The following is a 17384-nucleotide window of genomic DNA, read 5'->3' as shown; positions in this document are numbered from 1 at the left end:
GGGCTCCCAGCATGGACTGCATCCCTGGTCCAACTCCATGTGGGCTGGCCCTGGGCTCTGTCCAGTACCTGCGGGTCCAGGTGGCTCTGGAATGGTGGCACAGCCACAGTAGTACATGAGGGGGGTGGAGATCATGGCCACTCCCAGTGCCCAGCTCTGTGCTTGGGCTGTGGGGAGCAGGGAGGACAGCAGGGGGTGGCTGCGGTGATATCAAGGTGGTATGCCATTTGCATACCTTTTTCAAAAAAAAAAAAAAAAAAAAAGTGTAGTGTAGACATAGCCCAGGTTTTGACTTCCACGTTTTAAAGCAGTGTATGCTATTCACTTACATATGGCTCACTGTGTCCAGACTAATCCCCCAAATGAGGAATCCAGAACATCAAATCACCTTGGGGAATCTAATAAGATATTGCCAGATGTAATTAAAACCCTCATTTGGTTTGAGCTGGAGGAGGGGAAGAGATACAGAAACACTTGCAATGTAATAGCTATAATAATACTGCCATTTGTAGCTAAACACACTGCCTTAAAATAGCAATTATAGAGCTATTAATAATTGAAAGAGGCCAAAGCAAAAAGGGGGCAGACTAGGAAAGAAGTAAGACCATGTACCAAATACAGTCAGAGTACATTTACACTACAAAATTAAGTCACCCTAATTTATATCAGCAGAAAACCACTGCAGTGATAACACGACTTATCATAGAGCCATAGAACACTAACACTGGAAGGGGCCTCGAGAGGTCATCCAGTCTAGTCCCTTGCCCTGCAGGACTAAGGACAATCTAGATCACCTCCAATAGGTGTTTATCTAACCCGATCTTAAATATCTCCAGTGATGGAGATTCCACAACCTCCCTAGGTAATTTATTCCAGTGCTTAGCCACCCCGACAGTTAGGAAGTTTTCCTATGGGGCACATCTACACAGCTGGGCTAAAGCCGAAATAAGCTACGCAACATGAGCTACGTCAATTGCGTAGCTTAAGTCAAAATAGCTTATTTCTGCTTTTGGCGCTGTCTGCACAGCAGGAAGTCTAAGCTAGAGAACTCTTCCTCCGACTTCCCTCGCTCCTCATAAAATGAGGGTTACAGGAGAGTTACAGGAGTCAGAGTAAGAAGTCCTTCAGCTCGCCATTATTCCAAAATAACATGGTCCGTGTCTACACAGAAAGCAGTTATTTTGGAATAATGTCAGTTATTCTGAAATAACGCTGCTATGTAGACATAGCCCTAATGTCCAAGCTAAACTTCCCTTGATGCAAATTAAGCCCATTGCTTCTGTCCTATCAGACGTTAAGAAGAATAATCTTTCTCCCTCCTCCTTGCAAAAACCTTTTAGATACTTGAAAGCTGCTATCAAATCCCCTCCCAGTCTTCTCGTTTCCAAACTAAATAAACCCAGATCTTTAAAAACTCTCAGAGGGGTAGCCATGTTAGTCTGTAACTGGAAAAACTTAAAAAACAACAAATAGTCTTGCAGCACCTTAGAGACTAACAAAAAATGTAGATGGTATCATGAACTTTTGTGGGCACAACCCACTTCAAAAAGCCCATGAAACTTCATGATATCATCTACATTTTTTGTTAGTCTCTAAGGTGCTGCAAGACTATTTGTTGTTTTTTAAGTTTTTCCAGGCTTCCTTCATAGGTCATGTGTTCTAGACCGTTCATCATTTTTGTTGCTCTTTTCTGGACCTTCTCTAATTTCTCCACATCTTTCCTGAAATGTGGTGCCCAGAACTGGACACAATACTCCAAGAGTGTGTCTAGACTACAGGGTTTTGTCCACAAAAGTGGACTTTTGTCAACAAAACTATACCTGCGTCTACACTGCTGCTGAGTTCTGTCGACATAATGTCGACAGAACTCAGCAGTTTTGTTGGCGGCTGTAAACGTCATTCTACGAGGAATAACGCCTTTTGTCGACAGAGTTCTGTCGCCAGAAGGCATTATTGCATCTACACTGTCATGTTGACAAAGCGGCTTGCTTTGTTGACAGAACTGGATGTAGTCTAGACACTCTTTGTCGACAGAAGCTTTGTTGACAGTATCTGTCGACAAAACTTCTGTTGACAAAAGCCTGTAGTCTAGACATACCCCAAGTGAGGCCTAATCAGTGCACAGCAGAACAGAAGAATAACTTTTCATAGCACACTTTTGACTCATATTTAGCTTACGGTCTGCTATGACTAGGGTTGCCAGGTGTCCAATTTTGAACCCTACAGTCCAGTATTTGAGCTTTCTGTTCGGAAAACAAATTGAGAAAATATAAATATCCAGTATTTTCTAAATAAGATGTAATGTAGATTGTGATGTAATGTCAAGCATGTCTGGTATTTTTGTTGAAACCATATGGCAACCCTAGCTATGACCCCTAGATCATTTTCTGCAGTACTCCTTCCCAGCCAGTCACTCCCCAATTTGTATGTGTGCAACTGGTTGTTCCTCCTAAGTGGAGTATTGTATTTATTCTTATTGACTTTCTTCTTATTTACCTCAGCCCATTTCTCCAGTTTGTCCAGAACATTTTTAATAATAACACTATCCTACATAGCTCTTGCAACCCCTCTCAGCTTGGTATTATCCACAAACTTTATTAATGGATTCCTGAATTATTTACTCCATTATCTTTCCTGACACAGAAGTTAAACTGACTGGTCTGTAGTTTCCTGGGTTATTTCCCTTTTTATAGATGGCACTGTCTTTGCTCTTTTCCAGTCTTCCGGAATCTCTCCCATCTTCTATGACTTTTTAAAGACGATAGCTAAAGGCTCAGATACCTCCTCTATTAGCTCCTTGAGTATTCTAGGATGCATTCATCGGGCTCTAGTGACTTGAAGACATCTAACTTCTCTAAGTACTTTTTAACTGGTTCTTTTCCTATTTTAAGTTCTGATCCTATCACCTCTTTTCCAGCATTCACTAGTGTAGGTGTCCAATCACCACCAACCTTCTTGGTGAAAACTGAAACAAAGAAGTAATTAAACACCTCTGCCATCTCCACATTTCCTGTTGTTGTTTCTCCCTCTTCACTAACCCTGTCCTTGCTCTTCCTCTTGCTTCTAATATATTTTGTGGCAGACCTTGGGCTGTGCCCCCTGGGTCCTGTGCTTCCTGGCAGGTTTTCGTGTGCCTCAGACGCTAGCGGTGACCCTACCCCTGCCTCTTGCTTTTCTCAGAGGTGAGGGTACCCCACTTCATGAGCTACTTTCATCATCCAGTCCCTAGTTTGGAGGACAAACCCCTCTGCGTTCCAAAGGGCCTATTCCCCTGTTGGCTGCCCACCGGTCAGGGGGTGGGTTGGGAGAAATCCGGTTCCACCCACTTGCTCTGGCCCAGGGCCCTATGTGGCAGCCACAAGTCGGACTCTTGTCCTTATTCCCACTGAATAGCGGCTCCTCCCTGGGCCTCTTTCCCAACCACTCCCCTGGTACCTCCTCCCTGGTGTCTTGGAGGAAAAACCCCTCCTGCTTGTGGCCTGTAGTTTCTGCCTCCTCTTGGTGGTTCCTGTTCTCCACTCCGTCCCTCTTCTCTTTCCCCTGCCTTGCCTGAGGGGAAAGCTTTTATAGTGGGTCCACAGGCCTTAAATGGCGGCAGGTGTTCCATGAGGCTGCACTCCTGACCACTTAAAAATAATTACCAAACTGAGTATGCAAATGTTTCTTGAATACTGTGTACAGATGTGGTCTCCTCACCTCAAAAAAGATATTTTGGCCTTGGAAAGGGTTCAGAAAAGGGCAACTAAAATGATTAGGTGTTTGGAACGGGTCCCATATGAAGAGAGGCTAAAGCAACTAGGACTTTTCAGTTTAGAAAAGAGGAGTCTAAGGGAGGATATGATAGAGATATATAAACTCATGAGTGGTGTGGAGAGGGTGAATAAAGAAAAGTTATTTATTAGTTCCCATAATAGAAGAACTAGAGGACACCAAATGAAATTAATGGGCAGCAGTTTTAAAACTAATAAAAGAAAGTTCTTTTTCACACAGCATGTAGTCAACCTGTGGAACTCCTTGCCAGAGGAGCCCTGCAAGGATGGGAGGGCGGGCACAGAGGCTGGAGAAGAGGGCAAAGTAAGGGGGCGGTGAGGGCTCCAACTAGGGGTGCAGGCTCTGCGTTGGCTGGGGATAAGAGGTTTGGGATGTAGGAGCCTGCTCCAGGCTTCTGGCTTGCGGTGTGGAGACTCACCGTGGGCCTGATGAAATCAAGCAGGGGGCCAGATGTGGCCTGGGAGCCAGAGGTTCCAAACCCATGATCTAGCGGTTCCTCTTAAACTGGCTCCGTGTTGTATTGTTAAGTTCCCACCCAGTCATCCTGTAGGAGGCAATACTTCCCCGCCCCCTAGCGCTGAGTCCGTGTGTAACAAAGCAAGCAATTTTATTAAAAGGGAAAGGAAACCCAGCATTCATTGGGGAAAACACCGAAATCTCAATTCACCCCAGCCCCCTCCCCCAAGTACAGGCGGGCAGCTCCAGCACCTGCAGCTTGCCCCCCTGAGCTACAACTTGCTCCCCTTGAGGCCCTTGGCACCTCAAGTCCCGGCTGCCCTAGACACCAGCCCCAACATGCTTCTCTGAAGAGGAGCAGTCTGCTTGGGCCAGGGTCAACAAGGAAAGGAGAGCAGGAAAGGGTTCCAGGGGGGAGCGTAGGTGGTGCCAGGCTGGGTTGTGTAGGGAGATACAGCTTTCCCCAGCCTATGTGAAATGCCATGTTACTCAGCTGGAATGAGACCTTTGAGACCATTAGCATGGCTGGGGAACACCTGAGCCCAGTACAATGCGACACTGCTCCTCTCACCTACCTTTGCCTAGGGTCTCCGCCCCGCTTGCATCCCTGGCTGGGGAAATCCTCACCATGAATATTCGGGACAGTGTTGAGGCTCCATTGCACAGCCAGAGAAGTACACAGAGGCCGTACTGTGTGCCAGGACCTGGCACTTTACTTTTGTGCTTTCTTGATTGGACTAACATAGAGGTCAGTGGGACAGAGTCTGTGTGGGGAAACTGCCGTGATTTACAGCCATTCCTGCCTTTTCCAGACTGGCCAGCTCAGGGAGCAGGGTCAGCAGCTCTGGCTGGAGCGCTCAGGAAGGACCCTCTGCGTGGCTCAGACAGCAGGACCCTGGGGGCAGAGAGAGAAGGACCCGCTGCAAGGCTGAGTGAGGCAAAATCCCTGTCCCCCTTTGGTGCCTGTGCTCATGTGGCCCGGGGCTGTTCCAGCAGCCAGACAGCATGGGGAGGGAATCCTAGAATCCAAGGGTTGGAGGAAACCTCAGGAGGCCATCGAGTCCAACCCCCTTCTAAAAGCAGAACCAACCCCAAGTAAATCATCCCAGCCAGGGCTTTGTCAAGCCAGGACTTAAAAACCTCTAGGGAGGGAGATTCCACCTCCTCCCCAGGTAACCCGTTTCAGTGCTCCCCCCCGTCCTAGTGAAATAGGTGTTCCTAATATCCATGGGCAGTGGGTATCACAGGCAGGGGAAGGCAATGCCTTCCCAAAATTCCTCACCTGGCTGCCAGACCCCCTGCCCCAGCCTGCGGTTGTGACTCCAGAGGCTGGGGCATGCACCCCTGTCCTCCCAGCTCTAGGGCCACTCTGGCCATCCAAGGCAGGGGCTGGTGGCTTAGCTGTGGGGAGGGCCTAGCTGGTCAGGGGTGCAGGTGGTGCGGTCCCAGCCCTGTGCCATGCCTGCCGGAGAGCTGGGGCAGGCTGGAGCCACATCGTCTGCTAGCTCTCTGGAGCCAGGGGAGGTTGAGGCAGAGCTGCCCGCTGGCTCTCCGGAGTGCTGGGGTGGGGGAAATTGGGGGCGTTACCCTGGGGTACAGAGGTGGCAATGGACAGCAGCCACATTGTGTGTGGGGGAGGAGGTTGGGCAGGGGCTAGCAGGCCACAGTGGGGGGGAAGCATGGGCTCTAGTGGGTGGGGCTGCAGGGGGCTTGGCTCCCCAAGCTATGAGGTCACCCTCCGCTCATGCTAATATCCAACCTAGACCTCCCCCACTGCAACTTGAGACCATGGCTCCTCACTCTGTCACCAGGGAGGGGACAGGCTCTCAGGGGTTAACTCTCACTCCTGTCCACCGGCCTTCAATTTTCCTTTTCATGTTTAAAAAGCATCACAGCCGCCCTTTGTGGTGGAGTGATCTGCCTGATCTCTTTGCTTGATCAAGGGGCTGGGACTAACGGCCAGCCATGTCCCTGCAGCTCAGACCACCTCTCCCATCTGCAGCCTTCTGGCTTGGGAACAGAAAGATGATGGGTGAGAATGAAATTTAATGATTAAATTCTGCTGGGGCTGGCCAGCCCCTCAAGTTCTACCGGTCGGTGTCTTTGTGATCAGATTCCACCGAGAGAGGGACAGAGAAATAGTCGCAGCCTGAATCGCCCAGTGGAAGGTTTGTTGGTCTATTCATCTCCCGGCTTTGATGCAGTGCACATGGAGACAGTCCCCGCTGCTATGTTTTGCTAGTACGTCTTGCGGCTATTTGCTATTTCATGGGTGACAGAGCAGCTGACACATTATTAAAAGTGGAACCATGTTCCAAGCCAGCTGGTGTCCTCTTCCTCCCTGCACTTTTTCAGTTCCTGCCATTAAATACAGTTTCAGGCCTGGAGAAGAGGGAGTGACAGCCCTATATATTGTGTATCATCCCTGCAGGCTGCTCCCTGACATGACGTTTATCTCTATTCGTCAGGAGAGAGTGAATCATCCTCTTTCACAGAGAGATAAATGCCAAAACCGGGATCAGCCCTCGTGGCTGCCCTCGCTGTCGGCAGAAATCTCCTTTTATCACTGATAAGAATGTGAATCTGAGCCGGAAAGGCTCCTCTCAGAGCCGGGTGCCACGGCGCAGCCCCGAGCTGACAGTGCTGGGACTGTGCGCCTCCCTAGGCATCTCCCCCTTTCCCTGCATGCCTGGCATCTGGCGCCTGGGTCCCACATCATCTTACCCCTGCCCAGAACACTGCGTGCCCAAACCACGTTACATGCAAAAGGAACAGACCCCGGCCCAGCCTGTGCCCAGCTCCACCCTGCTCTTGTGCCCAGCCCAGGTCATTGTTACAGGCTTTTATTTCACTTGAGGCTGCTGGACAAGAAGCAGTCGTGGATTCCGTGGCCTGGCCTCGGAGCTGTCCTCTATTCAGAAAGCTCCCCCGGGCGCAGCACCCACAAGAGTCTCGGAGTCAAGGGACAGGCTAGAGATGGGCCCAGGCATAGGGAGGGGGGTAGAGGAGTCTCCATAGCACATGCCCTAGGGACCAAGGCTGCTGCCAATGCAAGCGAGCCTGGGCCAGCTCTCACTTACCCCAGAGCCCCCAGGCAGCCCAGAACTCTGAGGGCACAAAAGGGGACTTTCAGCCCTGCTAGTCCCTGGCACATCCTGGAGGCAGAGGGCAGTGTGAGGACAAACAGAGCCATGCCTGGAGCAGCAACTAGACCAGAGAGAGAGCTGTCTGACCAAGAATTGCCCCTGCGTATTAAGACCCTTGCTGCAACATATACTGGCCCTCTCCAAAAATGAGTTTTGCAGTCCATAGGGTGTGTCTAGACTACATGCCTCCTTCGACGGAGGCATGTAGATTAGCCAGATCGGAAGAGGGAAATGAAGCCGCGATTAAAATAATCGCGGCTTCATTTAAATTTAAATGGCTGCCCCGATCTGCCGATCAGCTGTTTGTCGGCAGATCGGGGGAGTCTGGACGCGATGCCCCGACAAAGAAGCCTTTCTTCATCGACACAGGTAAACCTGGTTTCACGAGGCTTACCTGTGTCGATGAAGAAAGGCTTCTTTGTCGGGGCATCGCGTCCAGACTCCCCCGATCTGCCGACAAACAGCTGATCGGCAGATCGGGGCAGCCATTTAAATTTAAATGAAGCCGCGATTATTTTAATCGCGGCTTCATTTCCCTCTTCCGATCTGGCTAATCTACATGCCTCCGTCGAAGGAGGCATGTAGTCTAGACACACCCCTAGTGACTAACCAAAGGATATAGAATCATGAGCTTTTGTGGGCAAAACTCACTTCATCAGATGGATTGGAGCAGAAGTATCAGAAACCAATATATATATAACAGCAGCAGAAGTACCTGTCAATTGTAGGACCTGTATTAATGAGGCTAATTAAATGGGCTGGATGTGTCCTATACATAGCTTTAGATGGGGAAATGCAGGTATTAATGGTAGGAGAAATTGTTCCTCTTTGGTTACTGTGGAGGATCAAGAACTCTATAAAAACTCCACAGGTCCCTTTCTTTATAATAAATGGTTAAAACTTAAATTACAAACCAATGTATACACATACAACAGCACAACGAACTGCCAGTCCCTCAAACCAATTTACGACATCCTGGTATGAACTGCAGTTCAAAAGTCCAGTGCCATATTCTAAAGATTAGGTCTCTGAGGAGTTCTGATCAGCCTTCCAGATGGTGTTCTCACTTTACTGAGTTTGTGCCTCTAGTGGCCTTTGGAGGTCTCTTTGCGTACGTCTACACAGCAGGGCTAAAGTCAAATTAAGCTATGCAAAGTCAGCTACATTAATTGCTGAGGTTGAAATAGCTTCATTTGGCTTTTGGCACTGTCTACACAGCAGGAAGTCGAAGGAAGAGTACTCTCGTAAAATTACTTCTCGTAAAATGAGGGTTACAGGAGTCGGAGTAAGAAGTCCTCCAGCTCAACATTATTTCGAAATAAAGGCTTGTAGTGTAGACATGTACTATGTTATTTTGGAATAATGTTAGTTTTTCCAAAATAATGCTGCTGTGTAGACGTACCCTTCCTGATAGAGTGCCACCAAATTCCATCTCATCCCCCCATTGTGTGGGCAAATATTGAAGATGAACCCGATTCCTCCAGAGAAAGGCCATTTGGCACCTCCACTAAGTAGAATCTGGGAGTTCCTGCCAAATTCTGAACAGTTCCAGGCAACTTTCCATTGATTCTAAGGCCAGAGGGGACCAATGTGATAATCTAAGTTTGTCTCCTGGAGAGCACAGGCCAATTCAGTTCCATTAGTGCTTTTGTTCTGGGCCAAACATTGATAAGTTTGTTGCTGCTGAATCAGGCACCCTGCTTTTGAAATTCTATCAAGCCAGGCCATTTTTTAAACTCTATTGTCCACTCAGGGAAAGGCCTGAGTCATCTCCCATTGTTCATCTAAAGTCTCTGAACAGTGACAAGAAGTCAGTGACTATACAGCCAGTCCCCGAGTTGCGATCGGTTGACTTACGACCATTCGCAGTTATGACCAAAGCTGTTGTAAATGGCAGATTCTGAATTACGAACGCGATCTGTGCTTACAAACAGCGCGGTCGCGTGTAACTCTATGGGGTCTGACTTATGAACAAACTGAGTTACAACCAATTGCTTGGACCGTAACTGGTTCGTAAGTCGGGAAGAGGCTGTATAAAGATCTTTGGAACTGGATCCTTTTTATCTCAGATCTAGTTAGTGTTTCATTCAGGGGAAGCCTAAGCCATAAGGATGCATATCCCAGCGCTAAGATGGGCCACTCTGAATATGACGTTGGACATTGGTCTATAGCCTAGGGACTAATTCTGAAAGAGCTCTTGGCAACTACAAAGCTCACCTTATCTACTCTGAATCTGATCTCAGAACTGTACCCATGTTGTATGTATATTAAACGTTAAACCAATACTCTCTCTCCCTTTTAATCAATTTTAGTCAAGTTAATAAGAATTGGCTGTAAGCTCTTCTGGAGCTAGTTGAGATGCAAACTGTTGTTCACCAAAATGCCAGAGATACCTAAGATGGGTCTGCTGATTTTTTGCAGAAGTCTTTACAATTTTCATTTCTCTCTCCTCCTCTTCCTTCCTGTTGTTTTGGAAATAACATGGACTACTAGTATGACTGTCCAAATCAAAGTCCTGTGAAAAGGCTAGATCATTTAAGGTCCATTATCAGATATGAGAACTTCAGGAACTCCATGTCTAGGAAATGTGGATTTCAAGTTTTGGGGTGACTTGTGCCAATAAAGCCAACATATCTGGAGAAGTAAAACTGCAATAACATGCGTGGTGTGTTATCCAGAAAAGCAAATCTATGGCTACTGCTGCCAAGGTCTGCCAGCTAGCTTTCATAGAGAGGCTTGGGTCTGGTGATTGTTTATTTTCTTTGTTCTGTATCTCACAGCCCTCTGCTATCATACTCATGGAGTGTTGTGAGCAAGACACGAGAAGTCATTCTTCCACTCTACTCCGCACTGACGAGGCCTCAACTGGGATATTGTTTCCAGTGCTTGGTACCACATTTCGGGAAAGATGTGGACAACTTTGAGAAGGTCCAGAGAAGAGCAACAAAATGATTAAAGGTCTAGAAAACATGACCTATGAGGGAAGACTAAAAGAATTGGGTTTGTTTAGTTTGGAAAAGAGAAGATAGCATCTTTTAAGTAGCGAGAAGGGTGTTACAGGAAGAAGGAAGACAAATTATTCTCCTTAATCTGTGATGATAGGACAAGAAGCAATGGTCTTAAATTGGAGCAAGAGAGGTTTAGGTTGGACATTAGGAAAAATTTCCTACCTGTAAGAGTGGGTAAGTGTAAGAGTTGCCACAGACCTTCTGGCTATGGCACACTGTCCCATCTAGTGGCTCTGAGATCATTTGCAGAGAAAATAATGAGCCTGCTCTGCAGCTGTAGCTGATAGGCAGCTGACTTTTAGCCCATGCAGTAGAGGTTCATGTTCTAAGTTCCAGAAGTCCCTGGTTTGATTCTGTCCACAGATGACCAGGGTCTGTTGGTGTTACACAAGCACTGGAATAAATCGCCTATGGAGGTTGTGAAATCTCCATCACTGGTGATTATTGAGAACAGGTTAGATAAACATCTGTCTGAGATAGTCTAGATAATACTTAGTTCTGCCTTGAGTGCAGAGAACTTCAATAGAAGACCTCTCCATTCTATGTTCTATGAGTTCTACAGTTCTATGATATACCAACAAACATCATTTGGATGGCAAAGGATGCCAGCAAACCTGACACAATCAGAGAGATTCTCTTTTGAAAATATTCTGGTGCTGAAGATATGTTGGCTGGAAGTTGACTGACTCTGTACCTTCCAAACAGGATGACCAATGAATTTACTTAATGGTATGGATTTTAGGGAAAGATGGATTTGCCAGAAGCCTGCTGTAGCAATTAACTTGGAGAAGACTTTGGCTTTGGATAGCTGAGCTAATGGCTGATCATCCATGGGAAGTGTGTGTCTCTCTTTACACGAGCTTTTACTAAGTTATGTCAGATCCACACAAATCCAGATTTTGCCATTGGACATTGATTCTACAGTCATCCCGCTACACCAGCCAATGGGTTCTTCCATCTGAGAAGTAACCTCCATAACTTCCATTCCCTTTAGTTCTTCCTTGATTTTCCCTAGCAAGAGTGTAGAAATGTGGCATGAGACTGTGAGAGCAAAGGAAGTCACTCATAGCTCCAAATTTATTGTGTTGTACTCCACGGAGAACTTTCCTGATCCTAGGAAGATGTGTAGATAGTTTGCTTTTTTGCCATTAAGACATTTCATTTTCTCATCTAGAGATAACGCTTGTAGTGCTGATAACCCTACTAAGGAAGTTGTCAGTTACTGTATTACATGTTTTATTTCTTGGATAACTTTTTGGCCTTTCTCCAGTTTTCCAAGGCACTGGCCATAAACATTCAATGTAGGGTTACTAGACCCTCACAAAATCTTATTTCATTTTTTTCAGCTCTCCATCAAATATGTATATTGGAATTGCAGTGACTGCTGCCCTCGTGTCAATGTTAAATTTAATGTTTTGAGCATTTGGATTCATTCTTGGTACCAAGGTGCTGAAGAGCTGACAGCCACGCTGAGCCCCCAGGCAAGATGTAGGAAGCCTGGCTCTGCACACCCCAGAAGGAATGGGGCCTCCGGTGGAAAGGGCAACGAGTGTGCCAAGCCAGCCCCCCGCCTATGGCCATTAGCATGTCCTGGAGCCTGGTGTACCTTCCCCCCCCCCCCACCGGTTCTGCCAGCCCTTATAGCTGCCAGGAGGCCCTGTGTCATGTACGGTGTAGACAGGAAGTGGCCTGTCAGACAAACTGGAGAGAAGTGGAATGTCCATTACCCAGAATGGTCTTTCTAGTGGTCAGACCATGTCTCGGCTCTCGGTGGGACACACTGTGCCTGGGCCTGTCCCTTGTCTGTCCAGGGCTGGGCCTCAGCAGCCTTTCCCTGGCAGCCTGCCCCTGCTTGGCCAGCTGGTCTGCTCCCAACCTCACCTCAGCCCCAGCATCAGCAGAAGCCATAAGGGTGTGGCCCTCAAGCCTCAATAAATGGCAACAGCTTGGGAATGAGGAGATGGACTAGGAGAGATGGGTACCCAGAGCTAAGGTGCAACCCCCAGGGCAGGGGGACAGACTGGGCGGATTCCATTTCCTCCCAGTACAGAGGGAGGAACCACTGGGGCTCAGGCATGGGGAAGAGAATGGGGCCCCTCAGGATGCACCTGCTGCCTTCCAAAGATGCTGGAGGAAATGGAGGTAGCAGGGCCTAGGAAGAGAGTAGACAGCCCAGGCCTGCAGGAGAAGTTCATAGGGGTTGCTTGGATCTATAGAGGCACCTGAACTTTGAGGGGCTTCTTGAAACTCAGCCTAGACTGTAGCCCTTGTGCTGCCCATGCTGGTCTTCAAACACTGAGGCACCACAGTGAAATTCCCTGCAGGGAGAGAACGGCGGACTTAGGGGGCTGGGAGGAGGAGTGATTTGCTCCCTTGCTGTCATGGGGCAGCCTCTAACTAAAGCTCCAGGCTCACATGACCCCGACCCTGGCGTTCTGGGCAAACCCAGGCCCAGGGAACAAAGACAGAGATGGAGCAGGTAGGCGTCTTAGGAGAACACAGGTTGCTGCCTCCATCTTGGGAGAGAGAGAGAGAGAGATTGTGTGTGTGTGTGTGTGATTCATAGGCTTGCAGGCCTGCAGCTCCATCGGCTTCTCCCTTGGCAGCATCTGAGCACAGCTGCTAAGCCATAGCAGGGCCCAGCTGTCTGAGGGCCCGGTGAAGTCAGCCAGGCTGCTCTGGAGCCAAACGGTAGCAGCTGATTTCTGGCTGCACAACGAATATGCCCACAGATGTGATCTCTCTTACACCTGCCCTGCCCCTAGCTTTGCTCCAGCCCTGATTTTGCCTGGTTTCTACCCTTAGAATCACAGAAGGGACTGAGAAGGGACTGCATGGATCTACCAGTCTGACCCACTGCCAAGAGGAAGAATTTTTTTGTGTCTAAGGGGGGGAGTTACAGAGTTGCTGGTCCCCTGGGTAAAGTGGTGGGGACGCCATACCCCCAAAAGGGGCAGGCCTTAGGCTGAAGGGGTGGGTCGGGCGTGGGGGCTACCTTCCCCAGCCAGCTCTTCAGCACAGCTCGGTACTCCAGCGGTAATTTAAAGGGCCCAGGGCTCCAGCTGCTGGCATTGTTGCAGTAGCGGTAGCAACAGCCACTAGACCCGGGTACTTTTGAATCATCAGGCCCTGGGACAGCTGCCCACAATACTGCCTGGGTGCATCTAGACTGGCCAGCTGTCTACACTGGCCACTTGAATTTGCACAAGAGCACTGAAGTTCTAATGTAAGAATTCAGTGCTTCTTGCGCAAATACTTTGACACTCCCACTCAGGGATAAACCCTCTTGTTCAAGAATACTTGTACAAGAGGGCCAGTGTAGACAGGCACCTTAATTTTTGCCCAAGAAAGCCCGATGGTTAAAATGGCCATCGGAGCTTTCTTGCGCAAAAGAGCATCTATACTGGGCACGGATGCTTTTGCACAAAAGCACTTTTTGCGCAAAAGCATCCGTGCCAATCTAGACCCTCTTTTGCTGAAATACTTTTAACGGAAAAACTTTTCCATTAAAAGTATTTCCACAAGATCATGCCAGTCTAGACGCAGCCCCTGTGTCTAAATAAACCATTCAAGACAGATGGCTCTCCAGCCTGCTTTTGAAAACCTCCAGAGAAGACACTTCTGCAACCTCCCTAGGCAGCCTGCTCCATTTTCCTACTGTTCTTATTGTTCACAAGTTTCTCATTTCTTTTCATCTCAATCTACCACGCTGTCGTTTGGACCCATTGCCTCTTGTCCTGCCCTCTATGGCAAGAGAGAACTTTTCTCTATTTGTTGTATGGCAGCCTTTTAAGTATCAAGAGACGGCTGTCATATCTCCCCTTAATCTCCTCTTTTCCAAACTAAGCATACCCTATTCCTCCGGCCTTTGCTCAGATGGCTGCGCTCCAGCCCTTTGATCAGCCTCGTCGCTCGCCTCTGGGATCCTTTCCAGTTTCTTCACATCCTTTCTATACATTAGGGACTGAAACAGGACACAATACTCCAGCAGAGGCCAAGCCACGGCTGACTAGAGCGTCACTTGTACCACCTGTAACTTCCCTATGCCTCTGTTAATACAACCGAAAACTGCACAGGCTTTTTTTGCAACAGCAGCATCCTGCAGCTGACTCACTTTGAGGTTATGATCGGCTCCAACTCCCAGATTCTTTTCTGCTGTGCTGCTGCCAATCCAGTTCTCCCCTCTGGCTGCATTTGGTTTTTCCTCCTTAAGCATAGCACTTTATGTTTATCTTTGTGGAATTTCATGTTGTTGTCTATAGCCCAGCTCGACAATTTACCAAGAGCCCTTTGAATTTTAACTCTGTCCTTTGTGTCATCTGCAAATTTAATCAGTGTGTATCTACACAGCAGCATTATCATATCATATCATATCTATAGTAGCCCAGTGTCTGTGAGTCTGTAATGCTGATGTACACGGCCACGCCCCCTGGCCGTGTGTGTTAGCGCCCCGCCCCCCTTCCCCTCCCTCCGAGGTGGCTCGGCTGAGCGCTGCGCCGCTCAGCTGGGCCTCGGCGGGGGAGCTCGGACCCCAAACGGCCGCTTGCCGCCAGCGGCTGCACTCCCCCATCCAGGTCTGCTTCCTGCCCCCCTTCCTCTGTCCCCCCTCCTCCGATCCAGCCTCATGGCCCCACCCCTGCTTCGCCTCCCGCCGTGGCACTCGGCTGACTTCTGCGCTGCTCAGCCAGACTGCCATGTGGGAGCATGCAGCACGGGGAGTGCGTAGCCCAAATGGCCATTTGGGCTCCGAGGTCCCCTGAGTGAGAGGCAGGAGGGGGAGGAGAAGTGAAAGAGAGAGACAGAGAGAGAGGCAGGAGGGGAAGGAGAGCTGAGGGGGGGAGAGACAGAGGGGAGAGAAGAGAAAGGGAGAGTGAGAGGCAGGAGGGGGAGAAGAGAAAGAGAGAGACGGAGAGAGAGGCAGGAAGTGGAGGAGAGCTGAGGGGGGGGGCAGTAGGAGGAGAGAGAGAGAGAACGAGAAAGAGAGAGACAGAGCAAGAGACTGGAGGCTCAGGAGAGAAGACTGACGTGGAGGAGAGACCTGAAAATCCCGTCTTATGACGGGCTAATTGGCTAGTTTTGGAATAATGGCCATTCTTCCAAAATAGCCATGTGAGCATCTACACAGCAATTCCGTTATTTTGAAATACATTTGAAATAACGGACAGCTTATTCCGACATCTGTAAACCTCATTCCATCAGTAATAACACCTGTCCCGAAACAGCTACTTCAGAATAGCAGTAGTGTGGATGCTCCACTGCTGCTATTTCAAAATAGCTCCATCCCAGGGCCATTCTAAGTAATTACTCCCCAGTGCCTCCTGGGGCTCTAAATCAAGGTAGCACATCCAGATTAGGGGAGCCTCTTTGGACTAATTTTGAGGTTTCTCTGTAGCGTAGACAGGCTATTTTGAAATAAGCTATTTTGGAGTATTTCCTCCAGAATAGCTTATTTTGAAATAAGCGTGCAGTGTAGATTTACCCTAGGCCTACATCCAGGTCATAAATAAAGATGTTAAATAACACTGGATCCAGAACAGATCCCCGGGGAACTCCACCTGAGACCTTCTTCAAATCCAGCATTTTTCCGTTCATACTCTCTATTTGCCCTTGTTTAATCAATTATGTACCTATTTAATGGTAGTTCTACCGAGTCCACATTTCTCCAGCTTACTTATGAGAATGTCATGTGAGACTGTGTCAAAAGACTTGCTAATGTCCAGGTATGTTTTGTTCACCACATTTTCCCAGTCCACCAAACCAGTTACCCTACCAAAGAAAGAAATCAAGTGTGACCACGTCGGGGGGTGCGATCACCCCCTCCCACTCAAGAGGAGAGTTCGGCGAACCCTGTCGATGGATTCTGGTCCGTTGGTTCCGGAGCCTAGTCCAGCTCAGAGTCTTTGAGTGCAATCACCCCGCTCAGCCGAACCCAGGTGTTGCCTGTCCCTCTGTGCGGGGCTTTGTCCGCCCCGCGATCCCAATGGTGGCGGGAGAGGAGGGGGACCCGGGCCCACCCTCTCCACCGGGTCCCAGCCCGGGGCCCTAAGCACAGGGGTCTGCTTGCTCCCTGTGTGGTAGACGTGGGATGCCCTCCCGAAACACATCCACTCACGGGCACCAAAAGGGCCCTGCCCCGGGCTGCTTCCTCCCCCCCACAGATCCCGTTGCCCTTCCCGTGGGGTCCTCGCAGCTTACCGTGACTCGGTCACCCGGCAAAGGAGGAGTCCGCCCTCTGTAGTGGGGTCCAGGCCCATCGGTAGCCCACGGTTGTGAGAGTCTTCGACCCCCCCGTCTCCGGGGGTCTGCGTCGGGGCTCTGGGCTTCCCGGGGGAGACGTTACCCCACGCCCAGCTCCGAGCCCTTCGGGAGCCGGTCCCAGTGACTGCCCTCTTCTGCGGAGCACCTGGAGCCACTGTCAGCAGACAGGATCCTGGGCTAGATGGACCTTTGGTCTGACCCAGTGTGGCCGTTCTTATATTCTTAGCTTGCCAGATATCCAAGTCAGGCTGACTGTTCCCCAGATCCATTATAGTAGTAATGTAGCAATAATATAGCAATATAAGGCATATATATATATATATATTAATAAACATTTAATATTTTACAAATTAAGTCCTTTCAGTTGAAGGTCTATTTTCTTTGTTCTGAAGTTTAGTAAATGTTCTAAGGTAGAAAGACTGTTTTGGATATTGTGGCTATGTTAATGAGATTAGAGGAATTCTGCTAATGTTGAAGGCCAAGCCTTAATTGTTTAATTTACAATGCTTTTGTTTTGCCATGAAGATCTGTAACCTTGGAAAGTTTTTGTTTATGAAAGGGAATGTGAATGTGTCAAGATAAGCTGAAAAGTTATATGGCTTTAGAACCAGATGGCCGAAGAAGGGGAGTAAGTGAGCATGGGCAAGGCCAGAGCACGAGACAACCTGGCTGCAGAGAAGCCATCTATAACCATCGGTGTATACAAGAAGATTGAATAATTGGCAGATTGCTGACCTTAAAGCGG

At 48.7% G+C, this 17384-nt stretch overlaps 1 protein-coding gene across 1 annotated transcript in view; it reads right to left on the bottom strand.

Annotated features, from left to right (window-relative positions):
• The window catches only part of LOC102445132 (serum amyloid P-component-like), a 33926-nt gene extending 17004 nt beyond the window's left edge, over positions 1–16922 (bottom strand). Inside the window, exon 1 of the mRNA XM_075907123.1 lies at positions 16577–16922. The gene's annotated coding sequence lies outside the window, so the exon portion shown is untranslated. The remainder of the gene's footprint in view (positions 1–16576) is intronic.
• Between the last annotated feature and the right edge of the window lie 462 nt (positions 16923–17384).

This window comes from Pelodiscus sinensis, chromosome 24 (assembly GCF_049634645.1).
Source record: "Pelodiscus sinensis isolate JC-2024 chromosome 24, ASM4963464v1, whole genome shotgun sequence".
In the NCBI taxonomy this organism is placed as follows: Eukaryota; Metazoa; Chordata; order Testudines; family Trionychidae; genus Pelodiscus; species Pelodiscus sinensis.
This window is presented reverse-complemented; position numbering and strand designations above follow the sequence as displayed.